Source organism: Protopterus annectens, chromosome 3.part0 (genome assembly GCF_019279795.1).
Source record: "Protopterus annectens isolate FY-2018-M chromosome 3.part0, PAN1.0, whole genome shotgun sequence".
Taxonomy (NCBI): Eukaryota; Metazoa; Chordata; order Ceratodontiformes; family Protopteridae; genus Protopterus; species Protopterus annectens.
The window spans coordinates 1,927,957,269-1,927,982,651 of NC_056731.1; the positions used below are offsets into that span (position 1 = coordinate 1,927,957,269).

The 25,383-nt window shown below is 41.4% G+C and overlaps 1 protein-coding gene across 1 annotated transcript in view; it reads left to right on the forward strand.

Moving 5' to 3' along the window:
* Positions 1 to 25,383, forward strand: part of LOC122797191 (unconventional myosin-Id-like) — a 2,023,191-nt gene that overhangs the window by 313,902 nt on the left and 1,683,906 nt on the right. The window lies entirely within an intron of this gene.

Consider the following 25,383-nt stretch of genomic DNA (forward strand, 5'->3'; position numbering starts at 1 on the left):
CCAGCCCAGCACCCAACCTTCCACAGAAGGCACACACATGCACACACTCATGCCTAAGGCCAATTTAGTGTGTCCAATCCACCTACAGCATGTCTTTGGGATATGGGAGGAAACCGGAGCACCCAGAGGAAACCCACGCGACCACAGGGAGGACATGCAGACTCACCACAGAAGGCACCCCAGCCGAGGATTGAACTGGGGAACCTCTTGCTGTGAGGTAGCAATGCTAACTGCTGCACCACCGTGGCCTACACACTTCCATGACATAGAAGTCAAAATTTTCTCTGTCAAGCTGTTCCGTTGTATTTCTGGGTGATCTGGATAAGGTATCAGCCAGATTAAGAAGCTTGCCTTTTGCATACACCATTTTGAAGTTGTATTTTTGTAATTTAAGCATCATTATTTGCAATCTTGCTGGAGCTGAATGCATAGGCTTCTTTAGAATAGTAACCAGAGGTTGATGATCAGTTTCAATATGAATATCTCGACCACAGATATAATCATGAAACTTGGATTATGCAAGCACTATTGCCAAAAGCTCTTTCTCAATCTGAGCATATTGCATTTCAGTTTGGGTAAGTGTTGTAGATGCACAGGCTACTGGTCTATCCTCTTGAAGAATAACTGCTCCAAGACCAAATTCTGAAGTATCGCAGGAAAGAGTTACTGGTTTGTTGACATCATAGTATCTTAATGTAGGTGGAATAGCAATTTTCTGCTTAAGGTCTTTAAATGCTTTCTGCTGATATTCTAACCATGACCATGTAACATTCTTACATGTCATCTCTCTCAAAGGTGCTGTCAACTCACTGAAGTCTGGTATAAACTTGCCTAAATAGCTGACCATACCAAGAAAATGTTGTAGAGCTTGTACATTATCTGGTGCTGGCATTTCAAGAATGGCTGTTTGCTTGGACGGGTCTGGTCTCAAGTCAATGCTAGTAAATAAATGACCTACATATGTAACTTCTGGTAGGCTGAATTTGTACTTTAGGGGGTTAAGCTTTAAGTTAACTTCATGTGCTCTGTCTAGAACTCTCTTAAGATTTCTGTCATGCTCTGCTTTAGCATTGCCTCTGATTAGCAAATCATCTACTATTATGGCAATAGGATAACCTGAGAAAATTTGCTCCATTGCACGTGGAAAGATTTCATTTGCAGATTTTTTTCCAAATGGCATCCTAAGAAATCTGTATCTTCCAAATGGGGTACTGAATGTAGTCAGTAATGAAGATTTGCGGTCAAGCATCACTTGCCAAAATAAACTCTTGCATCTAGGACATTAAAAACAGTGGCATTTGGTACTAGAGCTGTGACTTTTTTGACTGTAAAACAAAAGCGCAAAACTTGAGGTATTCACCGCAGTGTTTTAATGGTCAGATAAAATACAGCAAAGCTTTCTCAATGCATAAAATCAACAGCATAAATTGCTTCTTTTAAAAAACAGTTCACCCAATCTAAGAGATAGGTTACTATATCTACTATATGTCTAAGAGATAGGGGACTTTAATTTAGTTAAGTAGATTAATTGATTATGAAGGGAGGTGATGATTAGTGATCAGCAGTATGGTTTCATGCCAAGAAAGAGCACTACAGATCCAATGTTTGCTCTGAGAGTGTTGTTGGAGAATACAGAGAAGGTCAGAAGCAGTTACATTGTGTCATTGTGGACTTAGAGAAAGCATATGACAGGGTGCCTAGAGAGGAGTTGTGGTATTGTATGAGGAAGCTGGGAGTGGCAGAAAAGTATGTAAGAGTGGTACAGGATATGTACGAGGGTAGTGTGACATTGGTGAGGACTTCAGTGGGAGTGACAGATACATTTAAGGTGGAGGTGGGATTACATCAAGGATCAGCTCTGAGCCCTTTCTTATTTGCAGTGGTGATGGACCAGGTTGACAGATGAGATCAGACAAGAGGCCCCGTGGACTATGATGTTTGCAGATGACATTGTGATATGTAGTGAGAGTAGGGACCAGGTTGAGGAGACCCTGGAGAGGTGGAGATATGCTTTAGAGAGGAGAGGAATGATGAGGATGCAGGGAGAAAAGTTGGTAAAGGTGGATGAGTTTAAGTACGTGGGATCAACAGTTCAGAGTAATGGTGAGTGTGGAAGAGAGGTGAAGAAGAGAGTACAGGCAGGGTGGAATGGGTGGAGAAGAGTGTCAGGAGTAATTTGTGACAGACGGGTATCAATAAGAATGAAAGGGAAGGTCTACAAGAAGGTAGTGAGACCAGCTATGTTATGTGGGTTGGAGACAGTAGCATTGATGAAAAGGCAGGAGTCAGAGCTGGATGTAGCAGAGTTAAAGATGTTAAGATTTGCACTGGGTGTGACAAGGATGGACAGGATTAGGAATCAGTATATTAGAGGGTCAGCTCAGGTTGGACAGTTTGGAGACAAAGCAAGAGAGGCGAGATTGCGTTGGTTTGGACATGTGCTGAGGAGGGATGCTGGGTATATTGGGAAAAGGATGCTAAGGATGGAGCTGCCAGGTAAGAGGAAAAGAGGAAGGCCTAAGATAAGGTTTATGGATGTGGTGAGAGAGGACATGCAGGCAGTTGGTGTGAAAGAGCAAGATGCAGAGGACAGGAAGAAATGGAAACAGATGATCCGCTGTTGCGACCCCTAACTGGACTAGCCGAAAGAAGATGATGATGAGATTAATTGATTATGTGAGCAGATTGGTTGAACTGTTTTTTTAAAAAGAAGCAATTTATGCTGTTGATTTTATGCATTGAGAAAGGGTTCTACTCGAAAGCTTTGCTGTATTTTATCTGACCATTAAAATGCTGTGGTGAATACCTCAACTTTTGTGCTTTTGTTTTACGTTCTACTTGGGATTCTTTGGCCTTAAGGTGCTTTTGTGTTTTTTACTTCTTTGACTGTACACATGGGATGATGTGGTCTTTTCAATGCTTTGTTCAAATCTCTTGGGTCAATGCATATTCTGATTTCGTCTGAGCCTTTTTTGTGAGCTGCTACCATGGACAACACCCATTCGTTAGGTTCTGCAACTGGACAAATGACACCTTGCTGCATCATTTTGTCCAACTGAGCTTTGACTTTATGCTGCATAGCTATTGGAACATTTCTTGCAGGTCTGACTACTGGACTGATCTCTTGGTCTAACTTTGTAGAATACACAACTGGACATTTGCCCAACTTGTCATCGCAAACATCAGCATACTCAGTCTGTAATATAGTAATGTGTACTGAATTCAGTGATTTAAACGTGGATTGTATTAATATGTCGGTCAAATGTATAAATGAAAGTTGAACAGGGAACAACATGGCAATTTGTATTGTTTTTAACAATGAAAAAGATTTTAAAGTACATAACTTTTCTGATGCATATGTAGATAGTAATGTGGCTGATTTATTGGACAAGGGAAATGTCGTTTGTGCCAGCTAATGTGTCTGACTTTACCAACACTATAATTGATTTAAAATTGTACCTGAGAAAGTTGAATTTTGCTTTATTATATCAAAATAATTCATATAATAATGTGAATAATAGGTTTAGTATCAGTAGTACTTATAATCCCCCCTCCATCCCCATCTGGTTACATATGAGAAAGTGTGTGAATATGATCTAAAATAATTACATAAGAACAGTAAGGGAATGAAAAGTCAAAGCTCTAACTGGAATGAACAAGAAAGTACAGATGTCCTTCAAGAATGCAACTGCAGTCCTGACATATGGGTTGTCCTGCCTCAGGCAGCCCTTCGGTCAGCCGGATTCCAAAGTCTGGGTCCGGCGTCGGCTGATGTCGCCTCTTCCCCGACGTCAGAGCGGCTGGGGTATAAAAGCATCAGCCGACGCCATCTTCTTCAGTCTTTCTTGCCACGCGGAACCCGAAGCAGAAGCAGTTCGCAAGTGCCGGTCGGCCAGCTCCTGTGTTTTCAGTTACCGAAGTCATCAAAAAGCTAAGTACCCCATTGGGGAACCTTTTCTTGCCTCAGCCGATGTCAGATAAAATTGAAAAAGTTAATAATTGTTTGTCTTGTGGTAAACAAATACCTCATAAGGACTTCCATTCTTACTGCCTTCCCTGCCTGGGCCCAGACCATGACGTCTCGGCCTGTGCTGCCTGTGCTTGCTTCAATAAGCACACACTCAAGCACCGGGCAGATTTTGCTGAAGACTTTTTTGGCGAAAATTACGCCTATATCATGCCGTCGGAACAACCGACATCACATATTTCCAAGAAACGGAAGGACCGGGACTGACATTCTCGGCCCGCGACTTCCACCGACACCACGCCAAAGCCTACCGCGAGTGCATCGGTCTCTTCGGAGGCGGTAATTCAACAGCTCCAGACCGACGACACTGCTTTACCGCGTACTTTGGTCCCGGAGGTTACCCCGTACCGGTTGTTGATTTTCCTCCTGAAACCGAAGCCCAAGATTTACCTGACACCATACCGGTGGATAAAGTTACTCCTGCACGTGGGGCAGCAAGGCCTCCGGTCTCCATGTCCATCAAGGCCTACACACGTGCTAAGGCTGCCAGCCAGGCTAAGGCTCACCCTCCTAAATCTTTTTCCCAGGGCCCCACTTCTGATAAACAGATCATGACTTTAGCTGCAGATCTAATTTCTCTAATCAGAGGCTCTCAGGCTCATCCAGACAGAGGTTCTCAGCCGCCTGCAGATAAAAGGCCTAGGGTTAAGCAGACAGATACCCTTTCTTCAGGTGAAGCCTCTGGGGACTCAGAACACTCAGATTCCCAGGAAGAATCCTTCCAGGCCTACGAGGATTCTGATGCTGAGGAATCCATTCCCTCTGCCTCTCCTCCAGAGGATATTTCTTTCGGAGAATTTCTCCATTCCATGAGAGAGCATTTTCAGTGACAGGGCCAGGATTTCTCTGACTCCAGGAAAATGCTATGTACCTTCCTTAAGTTACCCCAGCACAGACCTTTAGCTATTCCTCCAGTGTTAGATGTATTGGATGATGTGTACTCAGACTCCAGTGCTTCCCCTGACTCTCTCCCTCCTGCTCCTGTCAAGCCAGACAAATATTACAGGGTTCCTGAAACTCATAAGCATCTCTTTAAGGCCCACTCTGTGGATCTAGAAACTATTTCTCAGGGGCCCAAAGGAGTGGCCACTGCCTCGGCCAAAAACCCTTTGCCCGCGGACAGGGAATCTAGGTCCCTGGAGAGATGGGGCAAAAAAGTTTATACCTCTACCACCCTTGCCATGAGGGCACTTAACTGTCTTTTTCATATGTTTCAGTACCAGGATTACTTGATGGATGATTTGCAGAAAAAGTTAGCCTCTCCTGAGCCTTTAGATAGAAAGGCCTTGTAGGATTTGGTTCATAACACTCAGCAGGTTAGCAATCATTTTCTTCAGTGTGGTTATGATGCATTGGAAGCTTCATGTAGGGCAGCTATGACAGGGGCCGTCATACGTAGACATGCTTGGTTGAAAGAACAGGCATTGCCAGATCATGTTAAAGTAAAGCTCCTAGATGCACCTCTGGAAAAACAGAAGCTATTTGGTGCTAATGCATAGGATGTGTTGAAATCTATTGAGGAAAAGGCTAAATCAGTACAAACAGTCAAAGATTTCCTCCAGGTTCAGCCACCGAGGTTCAGCAGGAATTGGCCTTCAAAGAATTGGTCCTTTCCAGACACTGACAAGTTTCAAAGAGGAAAAAACAGGCGTGCTCGAGGTAGAGGGCAATACCGAGGCTCCTACAGGGGCCGCCAATGGCAACCATCTAATCAATGACGCAGGGAGTTCTGCTGCTCCACAGGGACAATCACAATGACTTGACTTTGACACCACCGACCAAGGCTCAAAGAGAAGCACCTTTAGGCGGAAAATTATCCTTATTCTCAAAGAACTGGCACGTTTTAACAAAGGACAAATGGATTCTGGACATAATAGACAAAGATTACAGGTTCCACTTCCATACCTTACCAACAAGACAAGGCATGCCAAACCTGCCACAAAATCAAAGGGCAGAGGCACTCATACAAGTTTCAAAGCTGTTACAAATTAAAGCAATAGAAAAGGTTCCTCCTCAGGAACAAGGCCAGGGATTCTACTCAAGACTGTTCCTTGTTCTAAGAAAAGAAAGGCAATGGAGACCTACTGGACTTGTCCGCTCTAAACACTTTTCTCATTGTGCCAAAATTCAAAATGCTGACGTTACAGCAACTCCTTCCCATGCTGGGCAAGGGGTCTTGGCTGGTTACTCTGGACCTCAAGGAGGCATACCTGCATGTCCCAATCAGACACAGTTGCAGAAGATACCTCAGATTTCTTGCAGGGTCAGAGCATTATCAATTCTCAGCATTGCCGTTTGGCTTATCTACTGCGCCCAGAGTATTCACAAAATGCCTGGCATCAGTAATTGCACATTGCAGACTCCAGGGGATACAAATATATCCTTACCTGGACGACTGCCTTATACAAGCGGACAGCAAACAAACCTTGATAAGAAACTTGGACTATGTCATTCACTTACTACAGGCTTTGGGATACACAGTCAACATTCAAAAATCAAGACTACTGCCATCCCAACAAATTATTTTTCTAGGAGCCAAACTGGACACAAACTCACAAATGGCTTTCCTCACAGAGGAAAAACAAGAACAATTACCAGATTACCTCAAAAGCCTAGCAAAGCTCACCCAGCTGACTGCAAGGAAAATCCTGCAGGCCCTGGGTTTCATGGCATCTTGCATTCTTCTGATCCCTCTGGCAAGACTACACATGAGAAAACTACAATGGTACCTAAAAAGCTTATGGTCTCAACACAGCCACAACTTAGAAGAAATTATACCACTCATTCCATGTCTGCAAAAGGAATTTTTGTGGTGGGCACAAGCAAGCCAATTAAACAGAGGCATGGCTTTCAACAAACCTCAAGCAAGTCAAACCATTACAACAGATGCCTCAGATCATGGATGGGGGGCACACATGGAGGGCAGATGCATTCAAGGGCAATAGACTCCCAGGGAAATGCATCTGCACATAAATCAAAAAGAGATGTTGGCAGTGATTCATGCACTCGAGGCCTTCGGAAAATTTCTTCAGCAAGGTCATCTGTTAATAAAGACAGACAACACCACTGTCATGTAGTACATAAACAAGCAGGGGGGCACTCATTCTTACCCCCTCTGCAGACTAGCAATGACTCTTTGGGAAAAGTCCCTGAAATTGAACATCCACTTGCAATCCCAGTTTGTTCCAGGCAAGGACAATGTTCTGGCGGACAGTCTAAGCAGAAACTTTTTGGACCCGCACGAATGGATGCTGCATCCGGACATTTTTTCACAAATAACTCATGCATGGGGAAGACTGGACATAGATCTCTTTGCCTCTCACCTCAATCATCATCTGAAGAAGTTCTGTTCCAGGACACACCATCCTCTAGCTTGGAGAACGGATGCCCTCTCCTTCAGCTGGAATTCCCTAAAAATCTATGCATTCCCTCCTCTACCATTAATGACCAAGGTAGATCAAAGCAGAACAATCGAAAGGCATTTTGATAGCTCCAGACTGGCCAAGGCAGCACTGGTACCCATTACTAAAGAGCATATCTCGTACCAAGCCATGGCCCCTGCCTCAATGGCCTCTGCTTCTAACTCAGCACAATTACAGGACTGTTCATCCCAACCTGCAAACACTGCAGCTGACAGCTTGGAGGGTTCCATGACTTCTACCCATATCTCTCTCTCTGAAAAAGTTCAAGAGATCTTACTGGAAGCACGCAGACCTTCCACCAGAAAAACTTATTCAGCCAAATGGAAGAGATTCATCATCTGGAATGCCAACAAGGGTCAGGATGCAACAGTATTGAGCATACCACAGATACTAGAATACTTGGCAGAAATGTTTCATAGTGGCCTCTCATATTCTTCCATAAAAATACACGCTTCAGCAATCTCAGCAAAATACAACTGTGATCCACCTGTGTTTTCACATCCTTTGCTAAGACAGTTTCTAAGAGGGATAAAGAATATCAAACCTCCCAGAAAACCACCAGTGCCTGCCTGGGACCTCAACTTCGTCTTGGAAAAATTAACTCTTCCTCCTTTTGAGCCAGCAGCATCTTCAGAAATGCAATTTCTCTCCTGGAAAACAGTTTTCCTGTTGGCAGTTACCTCAGCAAGAAGAGTCTCAGAGATACAGGCCCTCATGGCGGTACCTCCTTTTCTGATTTTTCATCAGGGCAGAGTTTCTTTAAGAACCAGTCCTTCATTCATGCGAAAAGTGATATCCAGGGTGTCTCTAAATCAAGCAATTCACCTGCCTACTTTCTTTCCCAATCCTCAAAATAAAGGAGAAAAGCTGCTGCACACTTTGGACATACACAGACAATTACGCTACTACTTGGACAGAACAAAGGCCAACAGAAAGTCTGACCAACTATTTGTAGCCTATGCTGCTGGAGTGCAAGGAAAGGCAATTTCCAAACAAACAATTTCAAAATGGATTGGACACTGCATCAGATTCTGTTACTCTTTCCATGGAAAAGGTGTGCCAACCAATATTAGGCCACACTCCACCAGAACTATAGCCACATCCACAGCCTTTCTAAGAGGGGTGGCTACAAAGGACATTCTAGAAGCTGCTACATGGAGCTCCATGCATACATTTTCCAAACACTACAACCTGCCTTTATACTCCAGATCCCGAGCAGGCTTTGCTTCGGCAGTCCTGCAGGGCATTTTAGCTACACCATCCTTTTCTTAGATCCTACCACCCCCAGCTTGGCTATGGTATTCAACCCATATGTCAGGACTGCAGTTGCATTCTTGAAGGACATAGTACAGTTTTGTACCTACCATAAATGTAGATGTCCGATAGATATGCAACTGCAGTCAGGTTTTCCCTCCCTCCTACCCCTCTGTACTTCTCCTTTTTGGGTCCACTCCCCCTTTTCCAAATTAGCTGGGGAAATCTGTTATGGTGTATCTGTTTATTACTGTTGTGCATGTCTGGAATTTTATCCATTCTCTAAATTTAGCCTTCCTTGGAGGGCACCTGGCATCTGGGGCAAGAAACACTGAAGAAGATGGCGTCGGCTGATGCTTTTATACGCCAGCCGCTCTGACGTCGGGAAAGAGGCGACATCAGCCGACGCCGGACCCAGACTTTGGAATCCGGCCGACCGAAGGGCTGCCTGAGGCAGGACTACCCATATGTCAGGACTGCAGTTGCATATCTATCGGACATCTACATTTATGGTAGGTACAAAACTGTACTTTTTATATCTACCATAAATGTAGATGTTTGAGTGCGCATACAGCTGCAGTCATCACACTTGGGTTATCCTACCGTCAGGCGGGTCCTTGGTCGGCCGAATTCCAAAGTCTAGGTCTGGCGTCAGTTGTCGTCGCTTCTTCCCTGACGTCAGTGTGGCAGGGGTATAAAAGAGGCAGCTGACGCCATCTTCTTCAGTTTTTCTTGCCCCAGATGTCAGGTGCCCCCAGAAGGAAGGCAAAACATAAACTTATGTAATCATACAATATAGAATAATCAAAAAACAGTAGTTGCAAGCAAATACACCATAAAAGAATACCCCAAATAGGTTGTATGAGAAGGTGTTTGTCATAAGGCCTGTCCTAAGAGGGGATGGAGGGGGGGAAACCTGGACTGCAGCTGTATGAGCACTCGAACATCTACATTTATGGTAGGTACAAAACTGTACTATGTTCATCGTGCATACAGCTGCAGTCATTACAAATGGGAAGAATCCCAAAGCTAAGTAGGGGTGGCAGGCACTAAGTGGAACTAGGAGGAGCAAGGATGCCCTGCAAGACAGCTGTGGCAAATCCCGCTCTAGATTTAGAGTAAAGTGGAAGGTGATAGTGTTTGGAGAAAGTGTGCACTGAACTCCAAGTGGCTGCTTCCAAAATGTCCTTGGTAGGAACCCCCCTGAGGAAAGCTGCAGAGGTAGCTGTGGCCCTTGTGGAGTGGGATCTGATGCTTGAAGGCACAGCTTTTCCATGAAATGAGTAACAAAAGCATATGCAGTGGGCTATCCATTTTGAGATTGTCTGTTTGGAGTCTTTCCTTGAGCACCTGTAGCATAGGACACAAAGAGTTGCTCGGATTTCCTGAATGGCTTTGTCCTGTCAAAGTAATAACTAAGTTGTCTGTGAATGTCCAAGGAATGTAGTAGTCTCTCCCCTTTGTTTTGAGGATTAGGGTAAAAGGTAGGTAAGTGGATAGTCTGATTCAAGGCTACACTGGATACTACCTTTGGCATAAAGGTAGGGTTGGTTCATAAGGAAACTCTGTCCTGATGGAAAATGATGAAAGGTTGCACAGCCATGAGGGCCTGTAGTTCCGAAACCCTGTGTGCTGAGGTGATAGCCAGAAGGAAGGCTGTTTTCCATGACAAGTATTGTAGTTCTGTTGAAGCAGCTGGCTCGAGAGGAGGAAGGGTCAGCTTTTCCAATATGACGTTGAGGTCCCAAGCTGGGACTGGTGGTTTCCTTGGGGATTTTATATTCTTTGCCCCTCTGAGGAACTGTCTTAAGAGAGGATGAGAGAATAAAGGAGGATCTGTGTTGTATTGTGCAGAAATGGCTGAAGCGTGGATTTTGATGGAGGAGAAGGAAAGTCCACTGTTTAACATCTCAGCTAGGTACTGTAAAATTTGAGGTAAATTTATTACCCAAGGATTCTGGCCCTTTTGCTGATTCCAGGCACAAAATCGTTTCCATTTGGCGGAGTAGGCTTTTCTAGTAGAAGGTCTTCTGGCCTCCAAGATGACATCCTGCACATCCTTGGAGAGGAGGGTCTGTTGGGAAATCAAGGGATTCTCCATGCAGCTAGATTTAGGGTTTTGAGCTGACTCTGAAGAGCCTTGAAGTTGTGCTGGGACAACAGAAGAGGCACTAGATGTAGGATCCATGGTGGGGAATGTGTCAGGCTCTTCAGGAGCGGATACCAATGTTGTCTTGGCCAATCTGGAGCAATGAGAATCATTTTTGGCCTCTCTGCTTTGGCTTTTAATAGACCTTTGGGCAACAGAGGAAGAGGCGGAAAGGCATAGACTGTCAACATTGTCCAATTGAAAGAAAGTGCGTCCACTTTCCAGGCTTGTGGATGATAGGTCCTTGAACAAAATTTTTTCAATTGGTAATTTCTGTGGGTAGCAAAGAGATCTATGTCTGGCTGTCCCCATGCCTGAGGTATCTTTGTGAAAACTTGAGGATGTAACTTCCATTCGTGTGGAAATGTCATATTTCTGCTTAGGCTGTCTGCCAGTGTGTTTTCCTTCCCTGGCAGGAATTGTGCCTGCAGTTGAATTTGCAGTTCCAGTGCTGTGTTCCATAGGGTCATGGCTAGTCTGCACAGGGGGTATGAATGAGTTCCCCCCTATTTGTTTATGTACCACATCACTGTGGTGTTGTCTGTCCTTATCAATAGCTGGCCTGGATGCAGTAGGTCTTTGAAGGCCATAATAGCATTTTGCACTGCTAGCATTTCCTTTTGGTTGATGTGTAGGTGCTTCTCTTTTTGGGACCATTTTCCCTGAATGCACTGATCTGTCATGTGTGCCCCCCAGGCGTAGTCCGAGGCATCTGCTGTGATGATTTGAGTTGCTTGAGGTACGCAGAAAGGAAGACCTATGTTTCTTTGGCATGCTTGAGCCCACCATAAAAATTCCTTTTGAAGACATGGAATGAGTGGTATAATTTTTTCCAAGCTGTGGCTGTGTTGAGACCATAAGTTTTTTAGGTACCATTGAAGTTTCCTCATATGCAGCTTTGCACATGGGATCAGAAGGATGCAAGATGCCATGAATCCCAGAGCCTGCAGGGCTTTCCTTGCAGTCAGCCTGGTGAAGGTTGCCATTTTGCTGAAGTATTGAGACAGTTGCCCTTGTTTGTCTGGCATGAGATAGGCCATCTGGGTGGTTGTATTCAAGCTGGCACCCAGGAAAATTATTTGTTGAGAGGGTATTAGTTTTGATTTCTTTTTGTTGACTGTGTATCCCAGAAAGTTCAACAGTTTTATTACAAACGCCAGGTGTTTCAGAAGTATGTCCTTGCTATCCACTTGGATCAGGCAGTCGTCCAGATATGGGTATATTTGTATTCCTTGAAGTCTGCAAAAGGCAATTACTGATGCCAGGCATTTCGTAAACACTCTGGGTGCAGTAGATAAGCCAAAGGGCAATGCAGAGAATTGATAATGGGTTGAACCTGCAAGAAATCTGAGGTATCTTCTGCAATCTTGTCTGACAGGGACATGCAGGTATGCCTCCTTGAGGTCCAATGTTACCAGCTAGGACTCCTTGCCCAGCATGGGAAGAAGCTGCTGTAATGTGAGCATCTTGAATTTTGGTACCTGTAAATATATGTTTACGATGGATAGGTCTAAAATAGGTCTCCAATCTTTGTCTTTCCTTGGTACCAGGAATAGTCTGGAATAAAACCCTTGACCTTGTTCTTTTGCAGATACCTCTTGAATCCCTTTCATGTCCATGAGAGCTGAAATTTGTTTTTGTGCCTCTGCCCTTTGATTTTGTGGTAGATTTGGCATGCCTCTCATTTTTGGAAAGGTGTGAAAGTGGAACCTGTAGCCTCTGTCTATAATGTCCAGAATCCATTTGTCTTTTGTGACAATATGCCAAATTTTTGAGAATAATGCCAGTTTTCTGCCCAAAGGTGCTGCCATTAAAGTTTTGCTTGGCAGGTAAAGGGGGAAGTCATTGTGTCTGCTTTCTGAATGACTGTGATCTATCTTCTCCACCTCTTGGAGTTGGTGCTTGCCACTGTCTGCCTCTGAAAGATCCTTGAGGTCGCCCTCTACCCCTTGGGCGTCTGTATCTGCCTCTTTGAGGTCTGTCCATGGCTGGAAAGGACCAATTTTTTGAAGGCCAGTTTCTGCTGAAATGTGGAGGTTGTACCTGCAGGAAATCTTTCACTGTTTGCATTGATTTTGCTTTTTCCTCCATTTTCTTTAGTACCTCCTCAGCTTTAACACCAAACAATACATCTTTTTGAAGAGGTGCATCTAGTAATTTGGCTTTGACATGATCTGGTAAGGCTTGCTCTTTGAGCTAAGCATGTCTATGTATAACAGACCCCGTAACAGCAGCTCTACATGAGGCCTCTAAAGCATCAAAACCACACTGCAAGGTATGTTTGCCCACTTGCTCTGCACCATGCAACAAATCCTGCAACTCTTTAAAATCTGGTTGTTCTGGTTGTGTCATTTTGCTTTTCAACCGAGATAACAAAAACTGTTGATACTTTAACATATGGAACTGACAGTTTAATGCCCTTATGGTTAAAGTGGCCGAGGTATACACCTTTTTCCCCCACCTTTCTAAAGCTCTGGAATCTTTCTCTGAAGGTGATGGGTTTTTAGCAGTAGAGGCCTTAATTCCCTTGGGACCCTGTGAAATAGTTTCTGGGTCAGCAGTATGGCTTTTGTATAGGAACTGGTGTGACTCAGGAACCCGGTAATACCTGTCTGGTTTAACAGGAGCTGGAGGTAAAGAATCTGGGTTGAGGCTGGCTTCTGTGTACACATCATCTAATATATCTAAAACAGGAGGGATAGCCAGGGGCCTATGCTGGGGAGCAAGAGAAAATCCCTGAGCCTTTTCTTGGAATCTGAGTAATCTTGGCCTTCCCAGTGAAAGTGTTCCCTCAAAGTATGTAGGGTTTCCCCAAAAGAGTAGTCCTCAGGGGGGGGAGACCGAGGGAATAGACTCCTCTGCATCAGAGTCTACAAAAGGAGAATAGGTATAGTCCTGGTCCTCAGAATGTTCAGAGGTAATAGAGGCTTGATCTGAGGAAGGGTAGTCTTCCTCTAATCTGGGCCTTTTGTCCGAGGGGGGTTGAGAACCCCTGATAAGAGTAATCAAATCCTCAGCCATTTTGAGCATCTGTTTTTTAGGCATGGGGCCTTGAGAGGGGGTCTGAGGTCCCTGTTTTTTGGTTTTCATGGCTGCTTTAGATTTTGTGAAAGCTTTAAAAGAGAAGGAGGAAGGCCTGAAAACACCTTGAGAAATGGCAGGCCTGTCTAAACTCTGAGTTTCCCCGCCAAGAGTGGTGTCGGTATCTGTAGTAGGAATGGGGACCAAGGAGCCTGCGACCTCGGGTACTGAAGACACCGGTAATGTAGTGTCATCGGTACTCAGAGGCTGCATAGGTGCCTTGCTGAGAACCGGAGAAGCGGTAGTCGGCCTTAGCGTAGTGTCAGTAGAAGTCGCAGACCTCGTATGTCCGTCCTTATCTTTGCGTCTTTTACTCAAAACTGGAGTCGGAGTATCCGACGACATAATATAATTTTTTACCAAAATAGTGAAGGGCGAACTCCGCCCGATGCTTAATAGTGCGTTTGTTGAATCTAGCACAAAAACGACAGGCCGAGACATCGTGGTCTGGACCTAAGCAAGGTATACAGAAAGAGTGGAAATCCTTATGCGGTATTTGCTTCCCACATGAAATGCAATTATTAACTTTGTCTGACATCGGTCTGAGGCAAGAAAAGTTTCCCCAACGGGGTACTTAGCTTTCAAGAAGACTTCGGCTGAAATATTTTCATAAATCTCAGGAGCTGGCCGACCGGCACTTGCAAACTGCTTCTGCTTCGGGCACCGCGCAGCAAGAAAGACTGAAGAAGATGGCATTGGCTGCCTCTTTTATACCCCTGCCGCACTGACGTCAGGGAAGAAGCGACGACAACCGACGCCGGACCTAGACTTTGGAATTCGGCCGACCGAGGACCCGCCTGACGGCAGGATAACCCCATCTGTAATGACTGCAGCTGTATGAACGATGAACACCTGGAAATTTTAAAACAGTTAAGAGCAGAAGACATCAGAATAATGAAGTCTGACAAGGGAGGGGGGAATTATGAGTACACAAATATGTAATAATAAAATGAATGCAATTTTGAAAATGGATACATATGAAGAACTGTCTTTAAATGAGTTAAATCTGGCCTATAGAAAAATATACACCCAGTTAAGTGATATATTTCTGGAAAAAAGGGTAGACATTGAATTGTACAATTATTTAACTATAACCATTCCAAGAATCCCCATTTTTTTTGGCATCCCCAAAATTCATAAGGACATAGGGGATCCTCCTTTGTGGCCTTTGATGGATGGGAAGGGTTCCATCACATCTGGCTGTGCTAAGTATCTAGATTATGAGCTCAAAAATGTATTACAGAATGAACATCAAATTTGTAAAGATTCATGGACTTTTTTCCAATACATGAATGAAGCTGAATTTGATAATAATGACATAATGGTAACCATTGATGTCTGGGATTTGTATACTGTCATTCCACAAGAAATAGGACTGGAATGGGTACATGAAACATTGGTGACACATAGGGTACCACACAAAAGGACTAATTTAATAACAGAACTGTTAGAGCTGGTTCTAATTAATAATTTTGTTTCTTTTAATAACAAATATTATTTACAAAAAATAGGAATGGGGTCACCCCGTGGAGGGGCATATGCGAACACAGTGATGGCCCATTGGGAAAGGCATTTAATTTTTAATTCCTATCAAAAATATTTAAAACCTGTTATAGGTTTCAAGATGTCAAATGTCATTTGGAAAGGCCCATTAGAAGTTTTGGAAGAATTTCTAACATATATAATAACATATATTAATGGAACAACTAAATTAGTGTTGAATGCATGGATTATTTGGACGTTCACCTGTTCAAGGACATAAATGACATAAATGACAGAAGATATATAGCAGCTATATATAGGAAGGAAACTTATTCTAACTGCTTCATACATTATAGAAGTTCACATACTTAGTTTCAGAGAAAATCAGTTGTGAAAGGGCAGTTAGGGCAGCCCGAATGGTCACAAGGGAAGTAGACTTCTAAGAAGAGTTTAACAACCTATGGTCTATGTTCATTAAAAGAGCTTACCCTAGTGAACTAACTGACACGTTGATTCAAGAAGTCATAAGGAAAAGAGGTAGTGGCCATTTGAAACTGATCCTAGATAGGGTCAACACAACTTAAAAATGTTATAATCAGAATGGACTTCTAAGTACAGATACAAACAGCTTGGTAGTACACAACCAACAGCAGGGTCGTGAAGATGTAACTAGTGATTCAGAATATTCAAAGGCACTGATTATTACATACAGTGAGAATGCTAGTAGTTTAAAATGGATTTTTGAGAAAAATTGGTCTATTTTAATGGAAGATTCCTATATTAGGTAGCAAGTAGGTGAACGGCCCATAGTAGCATATCATAAAGGAAAAAGCTTTAAAGAAATATTAAAAAATGGAGCACAAGAGCTACATAAAAGTAAATGTGGGATGGCTAGATGTGGGACATGTAAGTCATGTCACAAGATAAAATTGGGGCAGGAATTCACAATCAGGAATGTAGTGTATCACTTAAATAGCAAATATAATTGTAACTCTAAAGGAGTTGTTTATCTAGCAGTGTGCAATTCATGTTCAGGATTCTACGTAGAAAAAACTGAAAGACGGCTAGCACAAAGAATCTATGAACATGAATATGCAATAAGAAAAAAGAACTTTAACAGTGCCTTGGCCAATAATGCAAAAGAACATGAAAACCATCAATTTTGCTATATGGCTATCAATCAGGTTACAATAGATGATAAAAAAGCATGGGGTGTTGACTTAGAAATAAAAAAACTTAAGTAGCAAGTGAGATTACAAGCTGATAGTTGACCAGGTATTAATGAGTGTAGCTCTATTTCCCCTGTATTAAAATTAAAGGCTTTAAAAAGTAAGAAAATTGAGTCATGATGGCAATATGTTTAATAAGAGAATGCTTGTATTTATACAGTTTTAAAAGTATTCCAGACAATGTGGTTAAATTAATTTGTTATTGTATCAATGGCATGGAAGGGTGGTAAATATAAGGAAGTGATGTAAGATTTTTTGATGTTTGAAGAAGTTTAACAGTGTCTTTAACATGTTGCATGCTGTCTACATTTGCTCTGGAGCCTACTGAAACCATGCTCTTATCACTTGCAAGCATATTTGTGTGCCTTTCTGTAACTTCATGAATTTGAAAAATCTCAGTTTTAAATCACTGTCACAAAGCAAAATCTTTCTCACAGCATTATTAATATTACACATGAGCCTGTTGTTTATTAACTCATCTTTCAAGTCACCAAACTTACACATTTTAGCTTTATTTCTCAGGTCAGTAATGTAAGGTGCAAAAGTTTCTCCTGTCTTTTAATCTCATGTAAAACAAATGCCTCTCTAATGTAACATTGTTCTGGGGGTTGTACATTTCTCTATATTTGCTTTTCAACAACTTGGGGTCTTCCCCTGATTCAGCCTGTACAATAATATGTGCTATTCATTTTTTCCTTCACCTTCATACACTCCTGGTGCATATACAAATGAACGTTCTCTTTCTATGGCCTCTGACCCTGCTAGATTTAACAAAATGAATGCTCTCATGTGTGCATCTTTATCAGAATAAGCTGCTTGTATGAATATATCGTACTATTGCTCAAATATTCTCCAATTCTCTGCAATATTCTGATCAAATACAAGTAGTAGTAGTACGAAAACTTTCTGCCATACTAATATATCTCAGTGAAGACTTTTGCCAGTATACACAAATACACACACATGTACATATGCCTGAAATTTATACAAGTACTTATAACTATGGCCAATAATACAACAAGCCTCTGTATAAATGAACTTTGCGAACTACATTTCCTGGGCACTGTAATGCTGTTGAAATCACCGTAGTGTAAATATCACTTGTGATCATTTTAAGAAACATTTCAAATAACTGCACTGTGTGAATAAACTGGGCAGAAGAAGCTCAGAGTAAGAAACATTTCGAAGCAATTGCACTTTGCGAATAAACAGTACACAGCACACTGAAATTTCTCCAAAATGGCTGCACTTTACCAAACAACTCTGTATAGTGCAAGACACACTCTGTAATGGTGGCACTCTATGAATAGATGCACCCAGCAACAGAAACTTTTTGGAACAGCTATATTTGACTGCAGTATACGAAACAGTGGCACTTTGCACACAGCAAAATCTTCAGAATAAATGTACAGTAATAAGCACACTGTAAGCACTTTTGAACACTTTGAAATACTTCAAATAACTCTAGTTTTACTATTCAGAGCTCCAATCAATGCAAAGTAGTAGTTTATGCCAAAACATACTAATTCACCAAAAACATGCAGTTGCCTTGCTTTATTTATACTCAATATACACCTTTTCTATATGTTATATTCATTTTGCTCATTTAATCTCTTTTCATGCTCATTATATTTTCTTGTGCTTATTTTAACTCTTAACATGTTTGTTTTACTTTAATCATGCTCATTTTGCAATTCTGAGGTAATTCTGAACCCTTTATGTATTTTTCTGTTGCTCATTTTATCAAATATCTTAATTTCAAACATTTCATTTAATTAATAAACTTTTTATGCTTCTCATTTATTAAACATTTTTGTACTATTCATTTGCTTAGTAATGCGTTTTGTGCCCTTGAAATGCTTCATTTTATTTTTTTTATAAAATAAATTATGCAAGCTTTCATTACCTTTAATTAATTTCTGACCGTTTTTTGCATTTGGTTCACTTAGTTTGTCTTCACTGTTAACTCTGCACCTCATGGCTCTGAAAAGCAGTCTCTGGAATCCCAGTTCTGACACCATGTCACTCATCTAGTCAGGATGAAGTTGACAAACATTGTGGGTTCTGTTTAAGCAGCTTTATTATATATCAACATAAACATATATACAAACTAGTTGTCTCATGCATTGATCTTCACACTCTGGCTGTACTCACAAAATGGCACTGAAGCTAGCACATGCCTACTATTTATATGCATGTTCAGATCTTAGAAATGCTTCTTAAAGGTACAACACATATGTTATTCTACAGGTATGTACTAGGCCAACAATCACAATGGCATTTTTAAGCCTAGCCATGCATCCCAAATCTCTGACACATTCTTGTACCCTTGATATATGTAAGCAGGGACTTGGGAGATGAAACGTTTACAAGCAGGTGCCTGGGAGATGAACCATTTACAGTCTGTCTGTGTCCATTAGAGTCAAAGGTGCCAAACCAGGGATGAATGTCATGCTCCCATTCAACTGTCCAAGTTACACTTGAATTGGGTTAGGGAGGAACTCTGCTTCAAAAGGATGGGGAGCCTGTTCCAGAGAAGGGATAGTCTCTGGGATACATACCTGCTTCTCCAGTAGGTCCTATTTTTATCTCAGTCAAGGGTTAAGTCCTTAGAGTGGGTAATTCTGGCACTGTTTGTTTTAGGGATATACAGTTGGGCCATCAGAGTGGGGTCTGACAATGCCTTGTATGCCAGACATATATGTCCCTTCAACAGCCTGTAGGAGACATAATACATGGATAGGGCCCTGAGGTGGTCTGCAAAGGACATGTTACTTATTCCCTGTATTCTTTTAGTGAGAAACCTCTGTAGACATTCCAACTGTTAGATATGCCTGGTTAGGTACATACCAAAGGAGTCTGGGGCATTGTACTCAATGATTTGTCTGATGAATGCTGAATACATTGGAACAATGACCTAGATGCCATACTTTTGTGTATAAGCTGCACAACATGGAATGATTTTCTCACTACTGCAGACATGTGATGACCAAAGCATAAATTACTGTCTGTGTGCATCCCCAAGTCCCTGACTACTGGGCCAACTCTTAGGGATATGCTGTCAATATGATAGTTACCAGGGGGTCAATGACTTCCCAAGAACACTATTAAGCATTTCTTGGCATTTAGTTTTAGTCCATGGCTCTGACACCAGTTATAAATCTGTGTTAGTCCTTCCTTGAGAACATTTGTGTTGGTGGGGGATTCTATGACTGCTCCTTATTTGCAATCATCTGCAAATGTAGTCTATCAGAGGTTAATGACATTTGCTTTGATTTCAGGGAAGTAAATGCCAAAAAGGAGCAGAGCCAAGACCTATCCCTGAGGGACTTTGCTTGTGACTGGCATCTTTGTAGAGGTGGACTCCCCAGTTCTAACTCCCTGGGTCCTGTCTGTGAGCCATCTGGCTATCCACCAGGTAACATAAGGGTTTATGCCTAACCTCTTGAGTTTGTCAACAAAGCTGAGTGGAGTATTGTGTCAAATACCTTGGCCAGGTCAAGATAGGTAATGTGAAGCATTTATCTCTCATCCATTGCTTTGGTGACATTCTCAAAGAAGTCCACCAGGTTGAGTAAGTATGACCTGCCCTTGATGAAACCAAATTGTATTGGGTCCAGTGTCTGGAGGTTTCCTATGTCATTATCGATCATTTCCATGATAATTCTTTCCATGAATTACAGATGAGATTAAACTAGTGAGACTTATGGGTCTGTAGTTTCCAGAGTTTGTAGATGGCACACTTTTGTTCAGAGGGATTACTGTTGCTGTTCTCCATTTGTGAGACACAAAACCTGTTTGGAGGCTACAGTTAAATAGCAATTCCAGAGGGCCCAATATATGATGTTTCATGCTATTTAGAAGGCATCCTGGGATATTGCCTGAGCCCATTGATGCAGTGTTCTATGCAAACAGTACACACAGAGGATGTATCTCTTAACTGTCCAGATTTTCACAGAATGTCCAGTTATTTGCCTCATGTTTTTGTTCTGTTCCTCATAAAATCTGTGGTTTTCTAGCTAATTATTGAGGATTGAATCACTAAATAATGGCAGTTATTTGAGTTTCAGACTCCTTCAGAAAATGCATGCTAACATAAACTCTGTTATTCTAAGTTTATAAGAGCAATAGTTAAAATGTGTTTCTGTTTTGGGGCCTTTATTATTTTTGGCATTGCCCTTAGTTTTTGTGCTAAGATATTAAGAGGTTTGATGAAAGACCATAAAAATATCAGAGATAGGCAATAAGAGGTCTTGATTTACCCATGTCACTTGTACAGATATGATACTGCCAAGTACTTGACACTGATTTTGACAAACCCTCAAAACATTACATCCTGGAAATGCCTTGATAGTACTTCTCCATAGCTATTCTATCTGTAGTTAGCCAACAAGCCAAAATACACCAGTATCCATGCCTGTAAAGAGCATTGCCGCTTAGTGTTTTGGATAGCGACCAATGCCAGATTCTGGTACAGCATCACAGGATATCTGCAGCCTCTTCGTCAAATCATCCCACACCACTGCATATCAGTGTCAGCCTGGTTTAACAACAGCATGAATAGGTGCAGAAGCTGGTGCAGATGTAATTACTAAGTTGTGATGAGACTTAACTTAGCATTATTAGCTCTTAGGAAGCAAGTTTAACTTGCATTCTAGGTCAGCATAGCAGGTATCTGTTCCAATAATGCAATTGTGTCTGATATTTCCACATCTTCAGGAGAAACAGACTTTTAGACATCCTCCTAAAGGACTGCATATAAAGGATAACCTCATATATACCAGTTCCAGTGGTAGCATGCTGTGGTAGATCATCCAGACCCCTTGTTTTATCATGCTACCTCATGGCATTACCTGACACTGAGTAGAATATCACTGTGTGAATAAAGGAACACATATGAGTGTGCAACATGGCAAAGACAGAATGCATCAATATTCGTGGCAGATCCAAAACTAAAGTGGTTGGTACACCCAATTAATCCTCCCTGAGCCCCAAATATTGATAGCTTGGGCAATGAACTGATGAGCAAGCTACTCAACTATTTCAGGGAGACAAGGCCAGACATTCCTACTTTGTCCTCTCCTCTTGTTTACTGATTTGCCCTGTCCTTCATATCTTTTACATGATAGCACAGTTCTAGAGACAATTATTTTAGAATGCTCTCACTCTAGCCTGTACCCACCCCAGTGATCAAAAAGTAATTATACAACCTAAAACCTACTACAATGGATCTGGACCAACTGCCCTGTGAATATATCAAAGTTACCACTGACATATTTGCATGCCCCATCTAAATATCCATTAACTGCCCATCAAAGAAATGTCTCAGTACTCTGGAAAAAGTATTTTATCATATCCCTGCACAAGGGTGTACCAACCATTGATCTTTCTAAATATATAACCATTGCAATATCATTACCACTGTCTAAAAGTTGTAGAAAAATTCTCCCATTCACAACATATAATTCTAAAATATGTCACTGCTAATAAACTGTACCCCCCTCCAACATAGCATGGATTCTGCCCCAGCCATACCACTACTACTGCTCTACTGAGTTTCAGAGAAACAGTTAATTGAAATGGAAATATGGGTGATCTTGTATCTTTTTATAAGGCTTTTGACACTGTGTGCCACCACATACTCCTGTGAAAACATTCCTCATTAGGTAAAACTTGGTAGTCACTCTACCAGTTACAAAGTTACCTTTATAATAGACATTAGGCAGTCAAAAGGCAACAAGACTACATATTATTTTTTCTATCTCATGGGTGTCTCACAAGGATCCGTACTGGAATCCTTACTATTCAGTATTTTTATAAATGATCAGCACATACCCTCCACTCATGATTTAGTTCAATATATAGATGATTCTACCATAATCTTATTAACCAAAACATTATCCTTGACCTCAAGAACTAACGTAACAACCCTTCATTCTAATTGAAAATGCCTGGATGGCTCACAACTCCTAAATGCAAAAAAATTGAAAAAATAAAAACATAAAATTAATGTTATTCTGTCCTAAAACAATTCTCTGCCTGTTCTCAATATCTTCAAAGAACAGCACCAAAATGAAACTACTTGGCATAATTATTGATGAGCAGCTAAAATTTGATCAGCACATCCTTCAAATAACCCAAAAAACTCATCAAAAACATTGGTTACTATATTGGATAAAACCTTATCTTACAGATTCAGCTAGAAAAAAAATGTTGCAATGGCCTACTTGATTCTGACTCTTCTGTGTGCCACTTCAGTTTTTGCCAACCTCAACTTATGTCAGTTGCTAAGACTTAAGCAATGCTACAACAAGGTGGACACATTTGCAGAAAATCAGACATCATTGTATTGCCCTCAAGGATTTAAACTGGTTGGAATTGTCATGTATTCACATACCCACAAATACTAACAGAGTAAAAACTATTAAATTCTTCAGATAAATGTCCACATCTACAATATATTGTCCAGTCATTTTCTCTAAATAGACCTCTTTGCTCCACTGAAAAAAATCACTTTTTACCATATCTAAATCCAGCAATATGGCTGCTGACAATTTGTATTCAAATTCCATTTCAAAAACATGGAATAATGTTTCATACCCACTTAAACTGACTCCCTAATATCATTAAAATCAGGACTAAAAACATCTAACAAACACATGCCTCTGTATCTCTCTATTGCCTGGCTCAACCTTATTCACTCAAAGCAGCTAGTTAACTCAAAAGGCTACTAATTTCTTTCCCTTGAGGAGTATGTAGTAGAAATACCTCCATGAAACAGAGGCAGCATTTCTTATTTCCTCCTTTCTTTAGATGCAAAGGCCTGCTCCTATCTACAATCCCTTTATATATCATCTACATACCACCTCCTTCACCTTATCCCCTATTCTGCCTTTTCTCTCAAACGCTATACTATAGTACTACACACTCACCCTCTTTCTATACACTACCTATCTAGATTTCCTCCCAAAATAATCTTTTTTTTTGCTTCTACAACAATGCCCATGACAATCTCTTAAGTATCCACCTCCTTTACAATTTAACCTTTGCCAGTCTCTGTATATCCTATCAACTGCTTTAATTCAAACCAATGTAGCTCATGATTGTAAGATATTATAACCCTGTTTCTATACTACCTTCCATTTTTATGCTACATTTGTAAATTTACTTTTCTGTTTTTATTTTATCACTGCATTATTGTTATAACTTTTTAAAATATATTATTTTATTGTAACTCTTCATTTTTGTATTAGAGCTTTCCTCCCCAGACCTCTGAAAAGTCTCTTTACTGCACAGATGAACTATTCCAGTAAACAACTACAAAATAAAATAAAAATAAATAAACATCTGTAGCATTTATACTGAGACACCCACGGCACACACACAGTATTAACTTATTTATGCCAATCTGTACTCGTAGTAACGAGGTGAGCAATTCTCCAGTGGTTGTGGGTTTGACACTGATTATCTGGAACTATAAAAATACAAATTCTTAAATCTGACTTACAAGCTTTAGATTAAACAAGTGAAGAACAACATTTTCTTTACTTGTTCATTTTGAATGTTTCTGTCATATTTCAGATACTTGATCACAGTACTGACTGTTATAAATTTAGCACTGTGACTATGATACAATGTATACTGAGAACTCTCAGCATTCCCCTTTTCTTCACATTAGTATCCCGGAATGTATTTCCTCAGGTCGGAAGAGACAACCACAACCTGAACCATTGATTTTCAAACTGAGCTGCTCTGCTACACAATTGCCTACTTGTGTTCAGATATATTTGTTATGGTAAATCATTGACTTGCAAAGATATTCCATTACAAATTACTACTTTGGTTCAGATCTGAGAGGATGCTATTTCCATTGACACCCATCTGATGTCTCAGAGTCACTAAGTGGTAACAGAATGAGCACTTCTCCCTTCTCTTTTAAAAGGGCTGAATACTCAGTACAAGTGCTTGATGTGTAAGTGCAAACAGCTGGGGTTTTCCTTCCTCTGACTTGCAGCCACATTGAGGCAGCCCTTTTATTGAATGAGAAGAACTCCTGCTATACAGCCCTCAGCTAATAGTTTGTGAAAAGCCCTACACTCACTCAAGCCTTTGCATGAAGACCAGCTCCAGAAAAGCTGAGTAACCACCCTGATTAAAAATGTTGGTTCCAGAGCTCACACTGTGCATAGATATGAGTGTAATAATGCATAGCCCATGTTCTTTGACCTCCTGCATCAGATTGCACTGCTCCCCCCCACCCTGAGGTGACAGTCCTCGTCCCTAAATGCAATGTCCATTAACATGGTCTGGACTAATGAATCTATGCCATTTCTGTCTGCCACTTGGCTGGCATTAAATCCAGCACTCTTTTTCATTTTTGAAGAGGGTGAGTCTACAAGATGGCTTTGTGTAGCCATTTTGGGCTAAGCTCAGCAAAATTCCATATGTATCTTAATTACTAGACACTCAAATAGAAGTCATCACAGACAGGACTGGTTCCAGTTGTGACTTCTGATAGCTCTAGTCTGAACAAGGACATCCTATATTGTGAAAAATCAGTCACAAGGATATTTCTGATGATCACACTTTGTATGGTCCTGCACTCGAGACCTGTTCACGACAGAGGCTCTACGAGGACCATGGGGTTCATGTGGGTTTGAATCATGTAACCCTGATATTGACTGAGACACCTCTGTCCCTCCACTAAGACAAGGTAACGGGGCCTGGGTGGAAGTTTTT